The sequence below is a fragment of the Palaemon carinicauda genome, chromosome 4 (genome assembly GCF_036898095.1).
Source record: "Palaemon carinicauda isolate YSFRI2023 chromosome 4, ASM3689809v2, whole genome shotgun sequence".
Classification (NCBI taxonomy): domain Eukaryota; kingdom Metazoa; phylum Arthropoda; class Malacostraca; order Decapoda; family Palaemonidae; genus Palaemon; species Palaemon carinicauda.
In genome coordinates, this window is record NC_090728.1 from 93,218,312 (window position 1) to 93,243,311 (window position 25,000).

The following is a 25,000-nucleotide window of genomic DNA, read 5'->3' on the forward strand; positions in this document are numbered from 1 at the left end:
ACTTTGAAGTAATAGAAGCTCTGCCTGACAACCAATCTGCTTACAGAAAACTATACTTTACGTAGACAGCCATCTGCTCTGTTGTAAATGATATGCTAGAAATGATGGATGAAAATAAATGTGGTATCTTAATTCTGCTTGATTTCAGTGCTGCTTTTGATACAGTTGTGCATGAACTACTACTAAATGATCTACGGTCCATCGGCATTGAGGATCAAGCCTTCGAATACCTAAAAGACTAATTATTTGGTAGAAATTACTGTGTACAAATTGGAAACTCTTATTCATCCTATGAACCCTTAAACAGAGGGGTACCCCAGGGAAGTGTACTTGGCCCAACCTTATTCTGCATCTATACCATAGGTCTATCGAAAATACTACAAAGGCATGGCGTGAAGTTCAAACTATTTGCAGATGACACAATTTTACATCTCCATAAATGATATAGATGACACTACTGAAACCGAATCCTTGATAGTGTTAGAGAATGGATGACATTTAAACAACTAAAATTAAATGAGAACAAAACTGAATTCATGGTGGTGGGCAAGAGAAACAGCGTGAGAAACTTGGGTGATATTCAAATAAACATAAATAATGACTCGTTGCCGATATCTAGTAAAGTTCGAGATTTAGGTGTATTTCTTGACTGTAACCTGTCTCTAAATGCCCAAATAAATAATGTAATAAAAACTGCTGGTTATCATCTAAGAAATATTGCGTTTATAAAAAATATTTGGACGAAAATTCTGTGAAGAAACTTGTGATAAACTGTGTTATTTACCAGGATTGATTACCGCAACTCTATCTATTACAATTTACCAAAAGTGCAACTTAAGAAATTACAAAACATAATATAAACAGAGGAACAAGACTGATAAAAGGTGTCCCACCTAGAGAAAGGATCACCCCTGTTCTAATCGATTTACACTGGCTGCCGATTAAAGCAAGAATTGAATTTAAAATACTGTATGTACAATAACCCACCAAGTTATCAGAACTGGTCGTCCAAAATACTTAAGAGAATTGCTACTTATTGCGCAGCCAACAAATTCTGTCGACACGATAATAGTTACAGATGGCTTCAAACTGTTGGAACCTAGATATATGTCTACTTTAGGCTCTAGAGCCTTTAAATATGCGGCCCTCAGACTATTTAATAAGTTCCCACGAAACATTCGAATGATTGAAGACATTAAGGCTTTCAAGAGGAAACTGAAGACTTTCTTATTTCAAAAATCATATAACAGTGACGATTTAACAGTATATGAACAATACGTGATCTGGAACGATAAATACTCTGAACGAATAAGGTAAAACGACAGCGGAGGTCCTGTAGACTAGAGAGTAGGATTCTCCTGCCGTATGGGACTGGAAAAGCAGCCATCAAAGTAAAGTAAGTAAGTAAGAATTCCAACAGAAGAGAATTTGATGAAGTTGAAGATGTTGGCAGAACAGAGAGAGAGAGAGAGAGAGAGAGAGAGAGAGAGAGAGAGAGAGAGAGAGAGAGAGAGAGAGTAATTGAAATACGGGAAGAAAGAGAGAGGGAAATGGAAGCAAGAGAAATTGCAAGACGGGAAGAAAGAGAGATAGAAGCAAGACATGAAGACAGGGATAGAGAAGAAAGAAGAGAAATTGCAAGACATGCGAGGGAAATGGAAGAAAAAGAGAGTGAAGAAGCAGGAGAATTTGCAAAACATGCTAGGGAATGGGAACTGTTGAATGCTTGTGTGAGGTTGTCGTCAACTCAGACAGGTGTGACCCCTGCTATGCACGATCCCGTGTTTGATGTTTTAAGGCACAGAGGTTGATCCCGAAATTCACAGAAGCTCCCTACGGGTTATTTGATAATTTTAAAATGGTTGCGTCGACGATATAAAAGGCCAGAAGATAAATGCTCTTGTGTTATTGCAGAGTTTCCTTATCAGAAAAAAATGCAGTGCATATCTTGCCTTGTCTCAGGACCAGAGGAAGGAGTATCAAAAAGTTAAGAGGATTGTGCTGCAAGTATATCAGATGATCCCTGAATACTATGATGAAAGATTCCGAAATTTCCAGAAGGACGAGAAAATGAAGTTCCTGGATTACGCTTATAAGGTACGATGATGTTTTAAGAGATGGATAGAGGCTGCCAAAGTGAGAGAAATGGCTGATTTAAATGAACTGAGTGTGCTGGACCAATATTTACGAGGAGTTCCTGAACATATTCGAACGTACTTGAGAGAGAGAGAGGTGAAGAAACTTGATATAGCCGCTTTGCTGAGTGACGATCATAATATTATCAGTCGTAAACCCTCCTCGGGTACGAAGTTTCAACCGTCGTTCTGACCAAGTGTCAAGTATTCACCGAACCATGAAAACCAGTTCAGTAATAACCATGGGAACAAGTTCAATAGTTACGACAGAAGTACCACTGGTACTATTCCGAAGCAGAATATGTAGAATGTGACAGTGCCACAACAACAATCATCAAATCGTCCTTTTCGAGGTGTTGTGAAAGACGTGCAGAAGATTAATATTGTCTGTTATAAGGATAGAAAAAAAGGTCATATCAGTAAGGAATGTTGGTCGAACCAACCGAAAGCAGTCGGCCAAGTGGTTAAGGGTAATTCAACTCCACGGAATATGAAGACAAAAAATCAAACGGGAAAAGTCGAAGAGGAAAATAAACCAGCTAAAGTTTACATGACGAGCAGGACAAGTCCAAACAGCGTGGATGATTTTGAACCATATATTTATGAAGGTATGTTAGCCACTCTGGATGGGAGCGAGCAGATCCCCGTCAAGATATTGTGCAACAGGAGTTGTAACCATAATGTAGTGACACAAGGTGTACACCTGTTGGTGGAACAGTCTCTGACAGGAGATTCTGTCATTTTGAAGGGAATAGGAGGTAAGGAAGTTACTCCTATTTGCCGTGTGAAACTGTCATGCGAGTTGGTGAGAGGTTATTTTGATTTTCCGGGAAAGGATTCATTGGCTGTCGAAGGAGAAGTCCTACTGGAAAATGAGGTTGGTGGAGTGCCGTTGTAACGTAGAAACCACTGAAGTATAGTCCCACGACTAAACTCGAGAAGGACTACCTGTTTCTGTATCCTAGTTGTGTGACGACTAGTAGTATGATGACGAAAGTGGCTGCAGAAGAAGACAGAGAAACTGAAAGAATAATGAACTTGGAAGATTTGTTTATGGAAGAAAAGTTTTCCCATGATTGTATGTAAGAGGAGAGCTCCCGAGACAGCCCTAGAGTAGAGGGACGACAGACAAATGAAGAGGGAGATGTACCAACTGTGTGTCACACGATCGTACATAGTAACGATATTTCATTTTTTGTATGTATTATGCTTGTATCTTCGCTCACCCCTCGCACTGATAAGAACCTGAAATAACAAGTCTGTTTTTCTCACCGTTGTCTGTTAACCAGTGAGCTTTTGGTTGAACATGAAATTGCCTGTTAGGTTTTGTATGCCCTTTTTGCCTGGAGTTTATCTATATATAAATGAGTGTTCTGTAATAAAGTTTACTCAGTTGCTTTCATTCCGCCTTTGAGTCACAACCTTCTCTCGGCCCGTCACATTGGTGACACCGGAATTCGACTCACTCCTCCCGCCTTCCAACACCCCCCCCCTCGCCCCTCCGTCATTGATACTCCTCGGAAATTGGTGCTGCCCCATTGAAACTTTCATCGTTCGCCAGCTAGGAGATGTTTGCTTGGTTTCAGCGCGCAGAAGTCCAGTTTCGCATCAAGGGCGTGACTCGCTCAACCACCAAAGCAGATTATGTTCTTGCTGCGATACCCGAGGACACCTTCCCGGAAATATCCAACTGGTTTTGTGAACAAGGAGACCCACCAATAGCGTATGACGCCCTCAAAACATCACCTTCTGCAGCAGTACTCACCATCGCCAGCCACCCGTATGGCAAAGCTTTTTCAGCTCTCTCAGCAACCGTTGGGGGACCAAAGGGCTTCGCTCGCCCTCAGGGAAATGACCAGTATTGCTCGCCTGCAACCTGCCGTAGACGGCTCTTCCCGTGAGGTGAACCTACTTCGTGCCCTTTGGATACGTCGTTTACCTGAACCTGTACGCGCTACCATACCCGATGTCGATAGTTTACCCATAAAGGACTTGATGACCAAAGCCTACGCCCTTATGGACAGCCACTTCACGACCTTCAAGACCTCCATCAACACCTCCACTCCTGACAAAGAGGACGCCTATTCAACATCAACCGAGGCTGACGTGAATGCGGTAGGACCTACACGCCTACCCCGTGACGTGCCTAAGAGGCGACAAAGCCACCCACCACCCACTACTTGCTCGTGCCCCAACCAACGACTTCTACAGCCACTTACTGCCTCCCATCGGCCACAGTTTTGCTACTACCACAACAGATTCGGGGCAGCCGCGAAGAAATGTGCCAAGGATTGTCAGTGGCCAAAAAACGTGTAAGTAGGCCATCGCTCGTGGCGGTGGCCTCCCGTGTTTCTAATCTTTTCTTTTTACATGATGCAGGAACGGGCGGGCAAGTTTTGGTAGACACGGCTGCCTGTCGTTCTCTTTTGCCAAGAGAACTCTTCAGGACACGACATAGTCTGTCTAAGTCTGCCGACTTCTGCCTGGTAGCTGCCAACGGATCTGCGATACCCACCTACGGTTACGAGAACCTCACATTATAGTTTGGAAACGGTAAATTTAATTGGAAGTTTCTCGTTGCTGACGTCACATTGCCAATCCTCGGTGCGGATTTCCTCTCTCTTTTCCACCTTCTGGTCGATGTCGCCCACCGACGATTGGTCAACGCAGACTCGTACTTGTCGACACCTCTTCAACCCGCCATCTCCAACCTCGCTCTCCACATCAGCGCACCCACGGATGCCTACGCCCACCTCCTCACGTCATACCCAGAAGTTTTCCGTCCAGAACTTCGCCAAACGCCCATGGCTCCTGCCAAGTACGGTATTTATCACCATATCAAGACAACGGAACCCCCAGTCTTCGCAAATTTCAGACGTCTGGCACCGGAACGATTGGCAGCCGCCAAACATACGTCCGCCGAAATGGAATAAATGGGCCTTTGCCAAAAGGCCTCCAGCCCATGGTCGTCACCCTTACACATTGTTCTGAAGAAAGACGGCTCCCTCCGTCCGTGCGGGGATTACAGGCTCCTGAACATGCAAACAGAACTCGATCACTACCCCCTCCCAAACATTGCCAACATGACCTCCTACCTACACAAAGCGAAGGTTTCTCCATGCTCGACCTCCTGAAGGGGTATTATCAGGTGCCTATGAACCCAGAAGACATCCCCAAGACCGCCATCACCACTCCGTTTGGTACATACACCTTCAATTACTCCTGTTTTGGCCTTCGTAATGCTGAGGTCACTTTTTAACGTCTCATGGATTGCATCTTAGGGGACCTCCCCTTCTGTGTATGTTATGTGGACGACATACTTGTGTTCTCTTCTTCAAAAGAGGAACACCTCCGTCACCTGCGCATCGTGCTTGACCGCCTGCAACAAAACGGCCTTGTAATCCGGTACGACAAGTGTACCTTTGGCGCCAAGGAAGTGTTGTTCTTAGGGCACCGCATCACTCCTGAAGGAGTCCATCCCCTCCCTGAGAAGGTAGCAGCCGTTATACAGAAAACGAAATCGATAACACAACATATATATTTTAAGGTGGTGAAACATGGAGGTAAAAATAAAATACAAGACTCAATTCAGTATTTTAATAAAAAAGTATAAAGTACGAACAATCCTATTGAATTAACAATATCCTCTTTAGTTTCAATGACCTTTCTGTTATCGGCTATCGACTCTGCATCATAACCTGTAAGTTTAGACAGTTACATTATAAACAAAAATTACCACTGAAGGCACAAACGTTAATATGAAACTATATCGCTTAATCTACGGGCAATACATAAAAATTCTTAATTACCAATCGAGGATAAATTGGTCAGGTTACAATTACCGGTCGTTACTGTACCCAGGTAAGCCTACCTCACCTACAATGAACAAGAAGGAAAGGGAACTAATTACAGGTAGACCAACAATGTCAAATATTCTCAAATAAATAATATCGACATATAATATCAGTAACTAATTAATAACCTACCAGCGGAAAACAACACCATCCGTATAATGGGCTAAGACTGATCGATACAATCCAACTTAACACTAGCACTCGCAGAACTGTACGAGAAAAAATAAAGTAACAAAACTATTACGGATGCATAATGCATGAAAAGTTTTACGTAACTTGTCCTTACAGAGTTATTTTATTGTTATTTTAGGTCACGTCAGGACTTCTGAAACCTCAACTAAAAGACACTAATGGCCTTACCTTAGCTAAAGGGCGAAGCATGTATGGCTTAAGTGAAGGATTTTATATCGATCAAGCGCTCCGTGCAAGATGCAAAGTCCAGAGATGGGGAGAGAGAGAGTGAGCCTGTATTTAGCGAAGAGGCATTTTCGAAATCAAAGCACAAACGTCGACAGGATCCATTTATAATAAATGTCTTCAACTCAGCACGTCTGTTTAGCGCTCTTCATAGCAGCCCAGTACCCACGGTGTCCAAAAGTGAAAAGCGAGAGTGAACCCCTTAAGCTACACTCTCCGTTGAAGTAGCAGAATTCACTGACGATCATTTCTCCGTCGTGTCACACGTTAGCTCGGAAACCAAAACAAAGATTAGTTCCCGAGAATTATTGCTTGTCTTGGTCCTTAAGACCACCCAACAACAGATAAGGCCATTATGCAAATTAATTTAAAATTACATTCCAAAAAGCCTGTAAAGACATTTTACAAAAAACAGTCATGCACACAGAACATATAACAAAAAATTACCCTACTCAAGTCCACAAAAAATGCGTGAGAAATTAGAAAAAAAAATTTATACAGAAAAATAAATTGTATTTATTTTTGTACACTGGAGGGCACAGGATGCAAATTTCTCACCACTAGAAATTTGCATCATACCTTATAACTATAACATAAGTCTAGTCAAATTTCTGCTCCTAATGGCAGCTTTCCTGAGAGTCCTTTGGGGTGAACTCTCATTAATAGACAACTTACGGGAGCTCTGTTTGTCGTCATTATCTGAATTGTAGGATGCATCTGGAACTACCTTAAGATAAGGGATTAAAGTAGTGACATGTCTTTTAATCAACTCACGAGTCTTCCCTTTAAGTATAATAGCCCCAGTAGTTTCCCCCAAATCATTCTCCTCTATACCCTTCACAATTCCCAATGGAAAATTAATGGTTTTAGTGTTTGGTTCTTTGATGAGGACTATATCACCAATGCCCAACTTCTGGTGACAAACTGGTCTATATCTGTCCTTGCGGTCCACAGCCTGAGCTACCAGGGTACTTAAAAACTCATTCTGGTAAGCTTCTAGAAGATTATACCTAACCTTACGAAGTTTTTCATACTCATCCTTTATTACTTCTGTAGGGCTGCTACTCATCTTCCACTCAGGATCATCAGGTACCTCTTGTAAATCTGGAATTAAATTCAACGACACCAGCTCATACCCCTTGACTAACATTTCTGGAGTTATGGGCTCTGGGCAAGAATCTGCCTCAGTCTCCCTTAAAGATTCCTTAAAGGCTATTGGCCTCTTATTAGCTAAATGAACAACATTACACACTAAATATTCAAAATCAGGCAAAGAAAGTACCCAAGTTTTAATAGCTGAAAAAATAAGTTTCTTCACTAATTTTACGCAAGACTCTACAAGTGATCCTAGCTCACTATGGCCTTTAAAGAATTGCTGAAACTTTACATGCTTAATGCCATTAGACTCCAAATACAATTTAGTGTCAGGATCATTGATGAAGCTAGTGATTATGTTACCTCCTGCCACCAACTGCGAGCCTGGATCACTAACACAAAGCTGCGGGAATCCATATTCCAAAACATGTAATGAAAAGGCTCTCAAATACTCATTCACACTTAAATCTCGACAGATCTTCAAATTAATAGCCCTTGACCAAGTGCAGGTGAAACACAAAATCCATACCTTCATCTTTTCAGCTCCCTGTTTAACATTAAATGGTCCAATGCAATCAACAAAAATATTAGAAAATGGAACAGCAGGGGGACTAGAACGAAATTCTCGATAAGTGTTCTGGTTCAATCTCACACTTCTTGTGTTAAACCTGTGGCATGAAACACATTGTTTAATGGCATTCTTAATGATAGAAAAATGTTTAGGAATGAAAAAGCACTTACGAAGCTCAGATAGGACAGAATAGCAACCACCATGCAATAATTTGGCATGTGTATCCATTATAATTAGTTTAGTCAAATAACTCTTGGGATAAAGCAATATAGGAAACTGTTTGTTATGTCCATACCATTTCTTGAATTTTGATTTTACTCTTAAAATGCCATCTGAATCTATGAACACATTAAGTTGGCTCACAAGTGGAGGTATATCTTCAAAGGTTTACTTGAGAGTCTGAAGTAAGAAAATATTTCCATAAAGTGTTTCTGTTGATCTTCTAGAATTAATTTTCTTAAAGCTAAAGCAGAATAGTTTACATTATTCAAATTCTCTACTTCAACTCCCGCTTTCCTCTTCCAGTGGTCAACACAAAGCATTACCCTCCTGTAAATCAATTTAAGCTTTTCTAAAGTAGAATATTTCTCATGTTCAAGAAGAGGTTCACCTGGAAACGCACTCTGCTCAGCAACAGAAATACTAAGAGTATTAGTGTTTGAGCTAGGAACTGTGAAATAAAGAAACTCATTGCCAGGCACCACCTCAGGACCTGAAATAAAGAATGATTTAGAGACAAGTCTAGGAGAAAGGCATCGGGTGACACAGTCTGCTGGATTGTCTTTTCCAGCTATAAAGATAAAACTGACAGGTTTAATTTCACATAATTTCCTGATATTGCTTATCCTATTCTGTACAAATACTGAATGCTTCTGCATTTTGGAGTATGTATATTCTGATGCTTGCAGCCACTGCAAAGCACAACTGGAATCACAGTACAAATCTAAGCCATCAATGTCAATGGACTTCACACACGAAGGATCAGCCAGATCTCTATAAATCTCCATCAGGGTTTCTACCCCTAATGATATAGCATTCAACTCCAGTGCTGGAACGGACTTTCCTTTCAACAACTTATTTATCAAGCGGTTCTTTGCCTGCAAAAAGCTAATCTCACCCGAGTCAATATCTTGAATGTATACCACAGTACCATAAAAATCACGACTTGCATCTGTGAATGCTTTCAGTCTAAATTTTCCATTTCTTTGCCCAATGAACCTCTGGACTTTCACCGGCTGGGAACCATTCACCTGCCTGCAAATGTTCCTCCATTCCCTTTGGAGACTGGGGGATAGTACTTGATCCCAAGCCAGCTCCTTTGAGCACTGAAGTCTATGCATATAAAGTCTACTTCTATTAAAGACAGGAATATTAAAACCAAAAACATCAAAGTTACTGGCAATAGTCTGCAAAACCTTACGTTTTGTATCAGCATCTGGGTTTAGCGAGATTTCCTTAGTATAAATTACATCATCAGCCCTATTCCATACAATACCAAAAAGGCTATTCTCAACCGGAGTATTGGTTTCAAACTTTGCATCAATTTCAGCCTGAAGGGTAACACCATTTGTTACTAACTGTTGTATCTCAAACTTATATGGGTTGAAAATATACGGCAACTGTGAACAAGCCCACTTCAAATACTGGGAATCAGCAGAACCAACAGCTCCATTGTCCATATAAAATAGAGAGTACAACAATAACCTAAGGTTCCTCAGCTGTGGGTCTGGTTCATATTGGTGCACTAGTATATAATACAGAGCTAGCATGAGTAAAAATGGACTACAACGAAGACCAAAACTAAGTCTAACATTTTTGTAGGCTACAAGAGAGTAATCGTTCTTCTGTACATTTTTGAACCAAAAAAACAGCAACCTAGCTTGATCATTATTGTTCAAGGACAACATGTTAAAAGCTTTCTTAAGATCATACGTTAATAACAACTTATCAAACCTCAAGTGTAAGAAGGCTGAAGACAGCTTCTGGTTAAGGTTAGGTCCTGAATCTATACACTGATTATGAGAGAAACCACACTTAACTTTGACAGTTTCTTTGAGATTAGACAAAAACACAATACGGCACTTTGTGGTTTCTTTCTCAGGCCTAAAAACAGCCATGTGTGGGAGAAATGAATAATTTGGATGCTCTGCCTTAAATGAATCTAAGTCTGAAATCTTCTCAATTATTCCATCTTTTAAGTGATCCCTAATTACCTGATCAACTAACTGCAAATGCCCATCCTTTTTCCGTAATTTCTTAAGATTTGCCTTTAGTATCAACCTTGAGAGATTTTCGTTAGTTGATAACCTATGTGCAATTTTGCTATTCCACAAGAGGGGAACTATAAGTCTTCCATCCTTTTCCCTTGAAAAATTACTCAACGCAAAATTCACCCACTTCTGATTAGTCTCTGACATAATACTTTCAGCATTATTGGTGTCCAGATTCAAAAAGCGGCGGCATTCGTGTTCAAGCACTTCATCAGTAGCCTTGAGCAATTTAGATTCTACAATCTGACCTTTATCATCTAACACTGCTATGTTACTGCCTACCTCAAGTTCCTTGTAATGTAGGTCACACACTTCATCATCCAAAAGAGGGTCAATTTGTATTTTACATAAGAAAGAACAGGTAGTAATTTGGGAGCAAGAGGAAAAATCAGTCCGGCTTGAATGTAGTGGATTAATTACTTCTAACCTCTCATTACAAATATTAGGCAGACCCAAAAATTTAATATTTTTGCTCAAATTTTCAAGGTTTCCCATTAGCAAAATACCATGCTGTGATTCAGTGTATACTGAAGGGGGGTTACAACCAAAGGCTACATCTTTACCCATTAAAGCGTAATGTGCATCAGATCCCAATAAAACCTGAACATTATCAATACCGTCACTGTCTTTACAAAGTTTCTTATCTGCCAATATGAATCCCTTATTCTCGACCGATTCCACTATCTTGCCTAACCCTGGAAGATTTAACTTTATATTAATGCTAGTGCAGGAACATTTGAAATACAATTGCCGAACTTCATAGGAAGTTGAATAAGTCTGCTTATATATTCTTTAGAACCATTAAACCCATTAACAGTTAATTTTACACTAGGTTCAAGAACAGGCAAACTACACTTATTAAGCAAGCGCTCTGTAACAAAGGAACTCTGAGAACAGCTATCCTTAAGACCTCTAAAAATACCATCCACTCCAGGGACAGTAAATGAAAAGGAAGGGAGTACTGTCTTATTGACAATACTGGGAAGAACTGCAATACTACTATTCACTTCATTAATGGAAGCTTCCCTCTTAACATCAGCTTTACCCGAATGTATTGGAGTACCTTCTTTATGCTTTCCTTCAGGGGGCGAAAGCTTAACTTCAGAAGACTTTGAGCACAGACAGTGAAAATGAAGCCCCGAACATTTCACGGACTTTTGACGAAATTCAAATCTACATTGCCTACTCATATGGTTAAGATTCCCACATTGAAAACATCCTTTCAGTATTTTCAAACGCTGAAGCTTTGCTTCTGGAGTGTCATAACGTTTGCATTTAAATATAGAATGATTATTTTCACCTTCTACACAAAGTGTACAATAAAACCTCCTAACCTCAGGCAATGTCTTAATAGCTAAACTAGTAGTTTTCTGTCTAACACTAGATTGAAGAGTACGTAAAGAAACTTCACTTTTCAAGCAATTCTCATACCTCTCACAGGCAATAAAGAAATTGTCCATTATCTCCTGAACAGAAGGATAAGTCTTTGTAGTAATCTGAACCAATTCCCTCTTAAACTTGTCATTAAGTCCATTCCACATGAAATATTGAATAAAATCATCAGGAGTCATTTTAAGAGTCTTCACAGACTCAACAACTGTTCTTAAAATGGAAATAAACTTAAAAGGGTCATCAGATTCCCCCAATCTTAAACTCGTCAATGTTTTTATAGTAGAAGTTTTACGAACTACTTCCGAGGCAAAGGCTAACTTAAGCAAGTCTTTGGCGTCCTTGTAAGTCTGTTTGTCAGCTTCCAACGAATTCAACAAAACTTTAGCCCTTCCCTCTACCTGCTGTCTCAAAAGAAGTAACAAATCTCTGTCTGGGTAACTAAATGATTGGGTAGTGCTTTCAAACTCTGATATAAACCTAATGAAATCCTCCCCATCCGTACTATTGAACTTTGGTAATGGAGCTGTGGGCTGTTTAAGAAGACTTTTAGCAACCTCAACAGTTCCAGGTGCAGATGCCACCTCTAGGTGAGGAATACAATATTCTATCCTATCAAAATATTCAACACAGGTTGCAATCTCTGACTCCCTAGCATCCTCACTGAACTCCACATCCGAAATTCTAAGGGAAAATATTTCATCATTCAGATCAATAAGTAGTCTTTTATGACTTAGCAGTACACTTCTTTGAGAAATTTTTTGCCCAGCACTGAGAGTCGAAATGGACTCTATACGATTATAAATATATGTAACCTTCTTCCTGATTACCTTGCATTTTGAGATTAATGTTTTAAGATCAGACATCGTGAAGGAATAAATGTAAAAAATATTAAATTCTTAGTCTTTTAAATGCGATAGCAACTTAACACTTACCACCACCCTCCAAATAAAAGAGCTTAATAGACAATAACAACTTCCAAAATGACAAAAAAGTTAAATAAGCAAATATATAAAATAGTTAACCTAGACACCGCGGATAATGCTTCAACGAGGGAAAAATCTCAATTCTAAAATAAACCGTACCGAAAAAATTGGAAAATAAAACGAAACACGTCTCTCCCCCTCCCCCCATTCCGACTTTACCGAGCACTAAGTGAGCTAACGACCAACCTCCACATACACCACCTGACGTGCCCCACGTTGGGTGCCATATACAGAAAACGAAATCGATAACACAACATATATATTTTAAGGTGGTGAAACATGGAGGTAAAAATAAAATACAAGACTCAATTCAGTATTTTAATAAAAAAGTATAAAGTACGAACAATCCTATTGAATTAACAATATCCTCTTTAGTTTCAATGACCTTTCTGTTATCGGCTATCGACTCTGCATCATAACCTGTAAGTTTAGACATTTACATTATAAACAAAAATTACCACTGAAGGCACAAACGTTAATATGAAACTATATCGCTTAATCTACGGGCAATACATAAAAATTCTTAATTACCAATCGAGGATAAATTGGTCAGGTTACAATTACCGGTCGTTGCTGTACCCAGGTAAGCCTACCACACCTACAATGAACAAGAAGGAAAGGGAACTAATTACAGGTAGACCAACAATGTCAAATATTCTCAAATAAATAATATCGACATATAATATCAGTAACTAATTAATAACCTACCAGCGGAAAACAACACCATCCGTATAATGAGCTAAGACTGATCGATACAATCCAACTTTAACACTAGCACTCGCAGAACTGTACGAGAAAAAATAAAGTAACAAAACTATTACGGATGCATAATGCATGAAAAGTTTTACGTAACTTGTCCTTACAGAGTTATTTTATTGTTATTTTAGGTCACGTCAGGACTTCTGAAACCTCAACTAAAAGACACTAATGGCCTTACCTTAGCTAAAGGGCGAAGCATGTATGGCTTAAGTGAAGGATTTTATATCGATCAAGCGCTCCGTGCAAGATGCAAAGTCCAGAGATGGGTAGAGAGAGAGTGAGCCTGTATTTAGCGAAGAGGCATTTTCGAAATCAAAGCACAAACGTCGACAGGATCCATTTATAATAAATGTCTTCAACTCAGCACGTCTGTTTAGCGCTCTTCATAGCAGCCCAGTACCCACGGTGTCCAAAAGTGAAAAGCGAGAGTGAACCCCTTAAGCTACACTCTCCGTTGAAGTAGCAGAATTCACCGACGATCATTTCTCCGTCGTGTCACACGTTAGCTCGGAAACCAAAACAAAGATTAGTTCCCGAGAATTATTGCTTTTCTTGGTCCTTAAGACCACCCAACAACAGATAAGGCCATTATGCAAATTAATTTAAAATTACATTCCAAAAAGCCTGTAAAGACATTTTACAAAAAACAGTCATGCACACAGAACATATAACAAAAAATTACCCTACTCAAGTCCACAAAAAACTGCGTGAGAAATTAGAAAAAAAAATTTATACCGAAAAATAAATTGTATTTATTTTTGTACAGCCGTTCAGAACTTCCCCACGCCCTCGACCGTCAAAGCTCTGCAGGAATTCTTGGGCATGATCAACTATTATTACTGTTTTCTGCCAGCCATTGCTGCCACTCTTGCTCCCCTCTATGCCTCCCTCAAGGGCAAGCCAAAGGACCTGAAGTGGGGTCCCCTTCAAGAAGCGGCCTTCTGCAATGCAAAGAAGGCCCTATCAACCGCTGCAGCTCTCACTTTTCCTATCCCACATGCCCCTCTCCTTCTCTCCACCGATGCCAGCGACGTCGCTATTGGTGTAGTACTCGAGCGGGTGGTCAACGGCTTGCCCCGCCCATTGGCCTTCTTCAGCAGAAATCTGTCCAAGGCAGAGTCGGGTTATTCTACCTTCGATCGCAAATTGCTGGCGGTGCATTTGGCTGTCCGTCACTTTCACCATTTCTTAGAAGGTACGCCCTTCGTCATTGGCACAGACCACATGCCTCTGGTGTACGGATTCACTCGACAGTCTGACGCCTGGTCCGCCTGTCAACGCCGACATCTCTCTGCCGTGGCTGAATACAATTGCATCCTTCAATACGTCCCTGGGAAAATGAATCCCGTTGCCGATGCCCTGTCAAGAAACACGTTGACTGCCGTTCAACTGGTATTGGATTACAACGCCTTGGCTGAAACCCAACCACAGGATCCAGAGTATCAAGCTTGTAGGACATCCTGCACATCCCTCCGTTGGGAAAACATCCCCCTCGACGACTGCAACACCACCCTCCTCTGTGACGTCAGTACTGGTAGACCGCGACCTTGGATTCCTGCTCCCATGCGCCGACAGGCGTTTGATTTCATTCATGGCCATTCACGTCCCTCGTGCCGTTCTACTGCTCAGCTGCTGAAGACGAAGTTCATTTGGCACGGCATTTCTAAGGATGCTAAGGATTGGGTCCGCGCCTGTACTTCTTGCCAAACTTCCAAAGTACATCGACAAACGGATTCAGGAGTGGGCACCTTTCCTCAACCTCAGCGTCGTTTCGTCCACATTCACGTCGACGTTGTAGGCCCCCTACCCACATCACAAGGACATTGTCACCGGTTTACCGTCATCGACCGCTCCACTCGTTGGCCTGAAGCCATTCCTATGGAAACTGCAACGTCCGCCTCATGTACATCTGCCTTACTCTCAGGATGAGTTGCAAGATTTGGTATCCCTGAGCATATTACTTCTGACAGGGGTACCACTTTCACCTCTCAATTGTGGACATCACTAGCGAATCTCCTGGAGATCACCCTACATCAGACAACTGCCTACAACCCCGCGGCCAATGGAATGGTTGAACGTTTTCATCGCACCCTCAAAGTAGCTTTGATGTCCTGCTGCAAGGATTCCAACTGGTTTACTCAGCCTCCCTGTGTCCTCCTAGGACTAAGGACCACTCCTAAAGACGCCCTTGATGGGTCGGCAGCTGAAATGGTGTATGGCGACCCGTTGGTCGTCCCTGCCAATTTTTTTCCTTCTACAACCTCCTCCGACGATCTCCAGCGCATACGTCACGTCGTGGGAAAATTTACTCCATGCCGCCAGACTTACAAGCCCCCAGCGAAGCATCACAAACCGTCAGACTTGCGCTCTGCAATGCACGTCATCCTACGCAACGACACTAGCAAGCCACCGCTAACGCCCCCTTACACGGGCCCTTTCCTTGTGATCCAACGCAGTCCGAGACCATTCCTACTAAACATTCGTGGCAAAGAAGACTGGGTCTTTATTGATCGTCTAAAACCTGATTATCTCCTGCCAGATGACCCGCCTACAGTTCACCTCTCTAGATCAGGGAGCCCTATTTAACTTGTATAGTACAGTATGTCATTTTTACGGGGGGAGCCATGTACCAACCGTGTGTCACACGATTGTACATAGTAACGACATTTCATTTTTTGTAATGTATTGTGCTTGTATCTTCGCTCTCCCGATAAGAACCTGAAATAACATGTCTGTTTTTCTCACCGTTGACTGTTAACGGGTAAACTTTTCGGTTGAACATGTAATTGCCTGTTATATTTTGTATGACCTTTTTGCCTGGAGTTTATCTATATATAAAAGAGTGTTCTGTCATAAAGTTTACTCAGTTGCTTTCAATCCACCTTTGAGTCACAACCTTCTCTCGGCTCGTCACAAAGACAAGGAAGCGAATGACTCTGAAGAAATAGAAAACTCAGCGTTGGAAGTATGACAAGTGAGTCGGAAAAGGCTGATAGGATTGCAACGGAAGGATGCAACGTTAACAGAATTATTGAAGCATGTGGTGAATGAGACGGAGGTGCAGCAGTCTCCAACCTGTTATTTCCTCGAGGATGGGTTGCTTATGAGGAAGCATAGACCCGCCGATATCCCTGGGAATGCCGATTGGGCATATACCATCAGATATTGATTCCTGTACCGCCGAGAAGACAGATGATCGCCGTAGCGCATGAGACAGGACACATGGGAATAAGAAAGATGACGGAGAGGATTATGAGACACTTTTTCTTTCTTGGCATGCATATGGATATGAGCCAGTTTTGCCGTGCATGTCACGTTTGTCAGATGGCTGGAAAGCATAACGAGTACATCAAGAAGGCTCCCTAACACCCGATAGAAGTACGAGGAGAACCCTTCAGCAAGGTAATGATTAACATTGCGGGACCATTACAGGGATCGAAGAAAGGCCACGAGTATGTTAACTTTGATGTGTCCAATGACAGGATACCCAGAAACCATACCCATCAGGAACATCATTGCCAAAATAATCGCCAACTTGTTAGACTTTTTTTACTAAATTTGGTATTCTGGAAATTGTTCAGAGCATCCGAGGAATAAATTTCACGTCAAAATTGTTTCAGGATGTGATGAAACTGTTGCATGTGAAACAACAACTGTCTACTGCTTATCACTTGGAGACCCAAGGTGCATTAGAGAGATTTCATCAACTACTAAAGAGTATGTTAACCAAGAACTGCAACGAAACACGAAATGAATGGGACATCGGACTACAGTTAATGTTATTTGAGGTACGCAATGCTTATCAAGAAAGCATAGGATGTAGCCCGAATGAAATGGTGTTCGGACGAGAAGTAAGAGGATCGATCTAAATGCTGGCAGAAAAATGGAAAGATCGAGAGGAAACGGATGGAAAACATGTCTAGAATTTGAGGAAAAGGATCGGAGAGATAGGAAATTTTCCCTCGAAATCATGAAAACAATCCAAGGAAAATGAAGAAAAGGTTTGATATAAAAAGTATGGACAGACAGTTTGTTGTAGGACAGCAGGTGTTAGTTTTCTTACTGATAAGGAGATTCCCTCTCACCAACAAGTTCCAAGGACCATTCCGGATTTTATAGATCAGTGACCAGATCTACGTTAACGAAACCCTAGGAAGAAGCAAAAGCCAAAGAAAGGTACACGTTAACTTATTGCAGCCATACTTAAACGAAAACGAGACCGAAGCTTCACAGGCGTGTATGGCACAGACCATTCCATCCACGGAAGATGATGACGGATATGAGGTAAGGGCTGTAAGCAAAGTGAATAATTCGTCCTTCATTTCAACAAGAAGCAGCATGAGGAATTTAGCCGATTGATTAAAGTTTCCCTGAAATTGTCTCAGACGTCCCGAAATGAACCAACTTGACGAGACATGAGATACACCTCAAGACCACGGAAAGACCATTCAAACAATGGGCTTATGAACTGTTGCCATATCACCAAGAAGTCATGAGAAAAGAAGTGGACTATTTGTTACAAAACGAATTAGCTGAACAAAGCTTTAGCTCTTACAGTTCTCCATGCTTGCTCTTAAAAAAAATAAAAAAGACGATGGACCTCTCAAGATGTTTACGGACTATCGAAAGAATTCAATCAGTGTGGCCGACAATTATCTATTGCCACTTGTAGACCAACTACTCGACAACATTGGACAAGCGAGGTTCGGATCTGAGATCGATTTGTTAAAAGGCTATTATCAAATCCTTTGGACGACAACGTAAAATTATTATCAGCTTTTATAACCCCGTATGGGTTGTATCAACACACAGTCATGCCAGTTGGTCTAATGAATGCACTTACTATGTTTCAATGAGTGATGGATAACCTTCTAGGATCAATTGAAGTAGGCGTATACCTCAATGATATTGTAATATATTCATTGACCTGGGAAGAACATCTCCGAATCCTGGAGAATTTGTTTCAAAAGCTGTGAGGAGAACATCTGATGATTAACCTGGAGAAGAGCAAAATTTGGAAAGGCAACAGTTCGGTACTTAGTATTTGAAGTCGGAAGAGGGCAAATCGCCCCAGTAGCTGCTAACGATGAAGGAATAAGGAAAACTTCACCCCCTCAACGAGGAAGCAATTGCAATGATTTTTAGGGAGGGCAGGATTCTACAGACGGATATGCCCAAATTTTTCAGCTGTAGTCGCTCGCTTGACAGATTTAACTAACCCCAAGAAAAAGTTTGTATGGACCAGCAAGTGCCAGAAATCCTTCAACAGGATAAAGGCCATATTAACTTCGAAACCGATACTGCAAGCACCAGATTTCAACAAGAAATTCCTTATCCAAGTGGATGCGTCGAACAATGGGATTGGAGCTGTCCTATTGCAAGAAGGCAAGGAAAGAATTCTTCACCCCGTATGTTTTATGTCATTGAAGATGAAGAAGCATTATCAAGCCTACTCGATAGTTGAAAAGGAACTGCTATCGCTAATCACAGTGATAAGGAAGTTTGAATTTTATGTGAATAAGCCACAGAATGAATAAATTAGGGTTTTTTCAGATCACAATATTTTTATTAAAAGGTGGTCGTTATGTTTATAACCATATTGTACCATATTGTAATAATGTAAAGCATATATTGGGTAAAGATAACGATTAATCATCTCGCGCTGAATCGGTGGTTTCAGGCCCCTGATTCAGGCCCGGGATAAATAATCTTTTTGAGGGGAGCTATCTTACGAAGCTGGTCTTCATGACTGTAGAATATTTTATTCACATATTTAATTTGTAAGGTGAGCTCCACTCACGTTGGATTAAGCACGTAGGGTTAAATAAAGCATGTAAATTACATAACTTTCGTCATTCCTTTAGTTGTATTTTCATTCAGTTCCGTATATGTAAATTTTCATTATTTTAAAGAATTAAATTTTCATTATACGTAGCTATGTTGTGAAGTCTTATGTAATCTTGTTAAAAGGTATGCTCTATGACACACACGCTAGGGATTGCATCATGTTTCCACGTGGTTGAAAGAGGCCTGAAAATTCTAGACTAAAGTGTATTCTTTTTTTTTTAATGTTGTGAGAGGATGTGGGTGGAGTTAGCTGAGAGAGAGAGTTGCCTCGCAAGAAACGTTAGTACCCCTTTTTAAAATTACTAAGTTGGCAACCTTACTCCGCTAGAGCCATGCCCCCATGCTACGAGAATGATTTACTTGAAATTTTTAGAGTGAATTAAGATATGTAAGGACTTAGTAATGCTTAGGAGACAGAGAGATCCAGCCTAACCCTCAGAAGAGCCATCGTGCGACAGTCCTCTTCAGCATTTATCCAGCCACTACATAATTCCTCTCAAACGTGAATAGTGATTTCTCTCCAACATATACCGTTTGTAGTATTGTTCAAACATTGGTGATGATATTGTGTGCCTAAGGTAAAAGTGTAGTGTGTTAATGTAAGTACATTTTAAGTATAAATTTTGTAACTGGCCTGTGAGATTAGTTGAAATAGTGAAGACTTTAATTTTTCTTAACCGTTTGGTAACCTTGTGTGAGCCAAAGGACATAAGAGTAACAGTCAAGTATATGTAAGTGTAAATTTGATTTATTTTCTAGTGTTAAAGTGTCAACTTTTTTTCATTAATTGTCAAAATTACATATGTCATAAATCAATTTCTAGTGAAGTGAAACAAGTGATTGTGTAATTTTTTATTGAGTGTCATTTTGTCTCAGTCTAAGGTTTAGTTCAGATTTAATATTTAGAGTGATATATTTTTGGTGGTAATTTTTTTTCTAATTTGTTAATTTTTATAGAATACATTTATTTTTGTAAAGTATGTATTGATTTCCATCACCAATATTTTTCTCAGTGCTATGCTCGTATCCCCTAAGAACTGAAGAAAGAGGTTGATTTAAAAATAGTTCCCGTTAAAAGTAGAGTAATCATCCAGTTTTGTTTGGAGTGTAAAGTAAAGAGACCTTTTAGATATTCAGTGTTCATATATAATATTGTGTGGGATTTGTGTGTTATTCTCAGATCTTGGAGGTATATTTTTATTGTGTATCAAATTATGTGATATAAAGTAGGTGAGATTGGGAGCTCGGGAATTTACGTTATTCGCTAGTCATAATAGTATAAAGATATATATATATATATATATATATATATATATATATATATACATATATATATATATATATATATATATATATATATATATATATACATATATATATATATATATATATATAATGTTCAGATCAATTTCCTTACTTATTGGTGTCCAAACTCTTAACTTTTATTCCACATTGCAACTGCAGGGTTTCCTCAGGATACAACTTGGCTGTGAATTACGGTGTTCCACCATAGTATGTTGACATATGGCACAAATTAAAAATTACACATAGATATAAAGTATATACATTATATATATATATATATATATATATATATATATATATATATATATATATATATATATTTACATATATATATATATATATATATATATATATATATATATATATATATATATTATACATATGTATATATCCTTTATGAGTTAGGATACCTTAACGTGGTTAATGTGTTTGCATATCTCCGTGATTAGCAAAGCTATATATGTCATAACCAGCCATGCTAGGCTGGTTTGCTGAAATAATCAGACGAATCCCCCGCCCCGTCACAAATCTGCATTGGTAAGTGATTCTGAAAGCTGGTAGAACTATCTGATTAAATACTTCCAAAAAAGATGAAAGTATTTGATCAGATGGTCCTACTATTAATAACTTATTCATCAGAAACTTGGAGCCTTACTAAAACCTTAGAACATAATCTAGTTACAACTCAAGGAGCTATGGAAGATATAATAATGGGAATAACACTAAGAGACAGAAAAAGAGCAACATGGATACGGGAGCAAACTAAAGTAGATAAAATTCTAAGAACAAGTAGGAAATATAAATGTTCATGGGCAAGACATATAAAAGAATGACAGGTAATAGAATCAAATAGATGAACATTTAGAATAATAGAATGGGTCCTTAGAGATTGCAAACGAAGCAAGGGAACGAAGAGAAGACAATGAATTGACCCCTAGTGAAATAAGGTCAACTGCTCATGAGGTTGACATTGCTTTTGTTCCTTGTTGGAGTTCGGGCCAATTAAAAAACCCAGTAAAATTGGTAATTGAATTATACACATTTTGACATTTTCATGCAAGTTAGATCAAAATTTATCATGATATAGCAAAGATATGTTCTTTACCTTAACCTGAGACCTACATCTTGGTAATACTCGGTAGTACCTAGGAATCTGGCTGTTCTTGGATGTCTCGAAATACCAGTAATCGCTAACCTTCTGCTACTAATCCTGGCGAGAAAACAGGCTTCTGGCTTGTGCTGCTCAGTTGGGAGCTGCGGCACGTTAGGGACAGCCCAATGTTAAGGAGACTTAACTGTTGGTTTGGGAGCACTTATGGCAGGTTAGGAACAGAAAAGATGAAAAGTAACCCAGGATTAAGCGGATGCAGCACCAGGTGGGTAATTATCAGCAAACCCCCCCCCCCTGTTTTTTTTTTTTACACTAGATGTCATAGAGCTAATAATTGTAGAAGTTATTAGCCGAGATTTTCACATTTACTCATTAGACAATATCACAGAGAAATAAAAAAGGAGAAGAAGGGTGCGCTGCAAGCCTTCACTGTAATAGTGTGTGCCTGTTCTATCTGCAGGAACAGGAAATAGAAAAATTGAAAAATGAAAACCAACAACTAAGAAAACAATTGACAGAGATCATGTCCAAGTTCCAACAGTTAGAAATAAGAAACAAGGACGTCTTAGATGATGATGTAGAAAATGGGATTAGTATCCCAAAAATACAAAATAAGGTAAAATAAAGGACAGAACCCAGAGAGGAAATAACCAACAAAAGCAGAGAGTTCAGGAGACCCACTAGAGGAAGAGTAGCTAGAGCTAAGAAGACTAAACAACAGCCTAGAAATGTAACTACCACCAAAATTAGATTCACCCCCTAGCAGAAGAAGATGAAGACAAGACGTTGTTAATTGGAGACTCTATGGTAAAGGAACAAGGGAAGCACTTTGACCTCAAAAAGAGGAGAAAGGTCGGGTCCTATCCAGGTGCCAACACACAGAAGATAGAAGTTGTAGTTAGTGAAACTACAACAGAGAACAAGAAGACCACTACTATTGTTCAGCCAACTCGAAATTACCTTTTCCTAATGAAGGATACTGCTGGCCAAACATCCTTTGGTTAAACACCTAGAAAAAACTGTTGAAACGGCTAGAAAGAAGAACAATAATACTATAGTTATAGGTATTCTCCCAAGAATCGATGTCAACCATTTCATCTCAGTAAAGCCATAGGTATAAGCGAAAGGCATATGTCCACATGCCAGAAAAAAAGAATGTTAAATTTATAGGGCTTTGGGACACTTTCTACGACAAGAGAAAATTATACAAGAGAGACGGAATACACTTTAGTGAAGAAGCAAGGGAGTATACAGAAGCCATCTTAATCTCAGACTGTACAATTACTTAAACACAGTAGACCAAGAACAATCTAGACCAGAAAATCCTCCAACAACAAACAGAAAATTTTGGCCGAAAACTTGGATAATGCATATAAAAGTAGAACTAAAATTCTAATAAATCCGGGAAATTAGGAAAGTCACTGTGGAAGAGAAAAAAGATAGAATATTTTCTCAGAGTGGCACAATTCAATGCTCAGTCAGAAGCAAAATGGAAAACTTCTGGCCAATAATAGCTAGTGAGGAACTGATGTCGTAGGCATTACCAAGACCTGGATTCAAGAAAAAACAAAGGATTTTATTGGAGAATACGAAATTCCAGGTTTCAAGCTTTTCAAGAAGGATCGCCTTATCAAAAAAAGTGGAGGGGTAATGCTCTGTGTCAAAGATCACTTAAACCCAATAGAAATTAAATTAGAAACCGAATGTGAAGTGACAGGTGCAAATATTAACACCCTAGAAAAAAACATGTCCATACTAGTAATATACAGATCACCACATCAAACACAAGAACAGGACGAATAGCTGTATAGACTACTTGGAAAAGAAGTAGGCTACTAGATTTTGTCAGCAATGAATTCCTCCATAAGTGGGTCGATAAACCAACAAAGGAAACAGCATGCTAGGTATTGTGCTATCAATAGAAGAAATATGGTATCCAGTGTTTCAGTAGGCTAAAATATTGGCAAATATGACCCCAAAATAGATGGATTTCAGGCAAATACTCCTCATTTAAAAGGAAGGAAAATTATAATAAAATCCTGACTACAGACGGAGTAACTGGATAAAACTGAAGGAACACTACAAGAATTAAAATACGACGAAACAGGGATTATAGATACACAATAGGACTCCTTTGTAAAAATATATAAAGAAAATAAAGGCTAAATGTATACCGCATAGGAAAATTTTACCAAGTGGAACTCCATAACCTAAGTGGTTCAACAGAGAAATAGCCAATGCAATAGAAAGAAGAGACAGGAAACATAAATCAATGGATCCAAAGCCTCCAATTTCATGAAATTTCCGAACACAAGAAATTAAGCCGATAAGTAGATAAACTTGTTAGAAAGGATAAGATCAATGAAGAAGATTATAGAACTAGAAGAAGAGATAACCCCACACCTTTACAAAATGTTCCGAAAGACAGCCAACGAAAGAAAGGCACCACAAGGATGGAGACTAGGCAAGGTTCCTCCAATCTACAAGAAGGGACCAAGAGAAGAATCTGGCAACTACAGACCTGTGGGTCTAACTTCAGTGCCTTGCAAAATTTTTGAATATTATAGTAGATTCAATAGTAGAACTTGTAGAGAAAAACAATGTTCTGATAGACAGCCAACCTTCTTTTAGACAAAAGAGCTCATGTGTGACAAATCTTTTGGAATTTTTCCATATGTTTAGCATTTAGGACAAAAGCAGGGAAATATACATCATATACCTAGACTTTCAAAAGGCTTGAGACAAAGTTCCTCATAAAAAAATTAATGGTCAAAATTAGAGCACTAGGCATCATATCGAGCCAGCTGAATGGATCGAAGATTGGATGACAAACCGAAAACAGAGTTGTAATCAATGGAGAAGCTTCAGAGTGGGCAGCTGTTACAAGCGGGGTACTTCGAGGATCCGTCTTTGGACCATTGTTATTTCTCATCTACATTAACAACATAGATTTAGGATTCACTAGTAGAATAGCCAAATTTGCCGACGACACTAATTTAGGCATAAATGCTGCGAACTCAAAAGACATAGAAGCCTTAAGATAGGATCTAATCAAACTAGGAGAATGGTCCAGAAAATGGTAAATGCCCCTCAACTGTGGGAAATGTAAAGTCACTCACATAGGTTTAGTATCCAAATCAGATTACTTACTGCTGGGTAATAAAATAGAAAGTGTGGACCAGGAGGAAGATCTCTGTATTATCAGTAAGGATTTGAAGTTAACCAAACAGAGTATAAAAGCTGAGAAGAAAGCACAAAAAC

At 39.6% G+C, this 25,000-nt stretch overlaps 1 protein-coding gene and 1 long non-coding RNA gene across 2 annotated transcripts in view; one reads left to right on the forward strand and one right to left on the reverse strand.

The window, feature by feature from the left end:
• LOC137640062 (carbohydrate sulfotransferase 11-like) overlaps positions 1–25,000 on the forward strand; it is a 317,805-nt gene that overhangs the window by 94,531 nt on the left and 198,274 nt on the right. The gene's annotated exons all lie outside the window — the stretch shown is intronic.
• Positions 5,718–6,002, reverse strand: LOC137639135 (uncharacterized). Its single transcript, XR_011044236.1, has 2 exons — positions 5,945–6,002; positions 5,718–5,833 (listed from the first exon to the last, which is right to left on the reverse strand). It is a non-coding gene; the product is annotated as an uncharacterized lncRNA (long non-coding RNA).